A 2,535-nucleotide genomic window follows, 5' to 3' on the forward strand; every position below is an offset into this window, starting at 1 on the left:
CCAATGCCTTATCCTGATGTGAGGGGTTTTGCTCTTCCACTCCCCTTCTGTTGAGCACTTTTAGAATTCTAGAGTAGACTAAACAAAACCTGAATTTATTAAAGTATTCTACTTTGCCTGTATAATTCTAGATAAAAACGATGAAGGATACTATTGCAAGAAGCATCTCTTTGTTAATCTTTATGGGAATGCAGAACTTTTTCAATTCCCATTAACAAATATTTACTGATCACCTAGTGTAAGCAAACAGCATAAGATGGTGAGGATACAATGAGGAATCCATTATACTGTACTCAATATTCAATATATATATATATATATATATATATATATATATATATGTCTTCTCATTACCTTCATGGTTGAAGGCATCATTACTCCCTTTCCTTTCCATGTGTCATTTGTATATGATCCTAGCTATTTTATCTTTTTTTTCTTTCAATCATTTTGAATGATTTATATACTTTGATTTTTTCTTTCTCACTCCAAGTCAATTCAAGCTCCAAGGACAGCTGGTGCTATGGGAGAGACAGACAGACAGACAGACAGACAGAAAATTAGGAAAACCAGAGTTCAAATATGGCCTCAGACATGTACTAGCTGTGTGACCCTGGGAAAGTCACTAAGCCCTCATCTGTAAAGTGGGGGTAAAGGTAACAACTGCTTCCTAGGATTGCTATGATGTTAAGGGCTAAAATTCTAGTAAACCGTCTAAAATATCTAATGAGTGGTTGCCAATAATTTATAAGCTATAGCAAGAGTTAGATTTTTAAGTATTTATTAAGGAGAATAAGAATTTGATAAAGAGAGAAGAAAAGGCCTAGATTGCTATCTATTAAAGGGAGAGCACATTTCTAGCTCCACTCTCCACCAGAGTCCAAAGGAAAGAGAGTGAGTCAGAGCACCCAGCTCTTCCTTCTTCCTCCCACTAGCAAATGTCACTTCCTGATGCCAAAGAAAAGATGCATGTTCTTGCCCTCAAAGACCTTCCTTTCATGACGGAACTTTTCTATAGTAAGTCTCCAGCAGGTGGTGTTGTTCCAATTGTTACAGTGAGGATCAAATGATATTATATAATTCTTAGAAAAAGCTTTGCAAAATACCTGGCACATAGTAAATATTATAAAAATGTTAGTTGTAACTATGGGAGAAGAAGTGCAATGGGGAGGGATACTGTTTTGATAACAATTCTACCTAGATATTTATGCCTCATTTCTGCCTTGGTTTTTTAACTTTGTCCCCTATTACAGATGACACGAAATGAAGCTCATGGATGTTGAGTGATTTCACCAAGATCACAAAGACAATAAGCTTTAGGAACTCAATTAGAACTCGTTTCCATACTCATGAGTCAGGAGTCTTCCCACTGTACTATATTTCCTTCCCCAATGCTTTTTATTATTATGCCCTTGAGACAGAATTCTAAAAATTATAGAATGCTCTTTTGTCATAAAAAAGAAAAAAACAAAATGATAGCTACTACAGTATATAGAACTTTTGATACATTCAATGACTTCTTTACAAAGAATGGGGAACTATTGGCATAATTTCTTCTTTATGCCACTTGAATATTTTCCTTATACAAATCACAAACCTTACTAATTCTAGTATGCAAATGTACTTACTTATGAGAAGCAGCAGTAGGATGAAATCTGTACTGGGAGATACCCAATGTGTATTATAGGATTGACTCAGTAAATAACTCTAAAAAACTCTGTAACCTTTAATAAATCTTACCATAAATAAATACATTTTAAAAATATATCTATCTCTGGGCCTCAGTTGAGTCATCTTTAAAATATGGATGGTGGAAATAAATGCCCAGTAATATCTTTTTAGTTAAACTCAAAAAGAAATACTTCATGCCAATTCCAGACCATATGCTCTCCACATAGGCCATCAGTCTTAGAGAACCATGGACTCTACCACTGGAATCTCCCTGGCCTGTGTTATGCCAGCTTTGGCTTTATCATGACTAGTTCTAGTCCTCCATATTTACATTGGATATTTTCCCCCTATTAGAATTTTAGCTCTAGGTAGGTTCTATTTCAATTGTTTGAATTTGCAATCTCAGTGCTTAACAATGTATCTGGTAATTAATAAGTACATTATATATACTCTATCTATTAAGTAGACAGAGTGCTGGACCTAGAGCAAGGAAAATCTGAGTTCAAATTTTGCCTTCGATACTTAGATAGTTATTGTATTACACTGCAGAAATCCCTTAATCTCTAGTCTCAGTTTCCACAACTGTAAAACAATAAGATTAACAGCACCTATCTCTTGGAGGAATTGTGAAGATAAGATATATGAAAGATGCTTAGCATAGTACCAGGCCTACCTTCTATCTCTTGCCCTCTCTCTCCTTCCCCCACCCTTTGGCACCTAGAACCATTATAGTTATTGCCTATCTCTAAGTTCATCTGCTTTCTAGTGACACTTTCACTTAAATTATGGTACTTTTGTATAACATTCTTATAGTTTTCTTTCTTTGCATTTCATGAATTCATACACCATGAGTCCATATTACTCTGA

Source organism: Dromiciops gliroides, chromosome 3 (genome assembly GCF_019393635.1).
Source record: "Dromiciops gliroides isolate mDroGli1 chromosome 3, mDroGli1.pri, whole genome shotgun sequence".
In the NCBI taxonomy this organism is placed as follows: domain Eukaryota; kingdom Metazoa; phylum Chordata; class Mammalia; order Microbiotheria; family Microbiotheriidae; genus Dromiciops; species Dromiciops gliroides.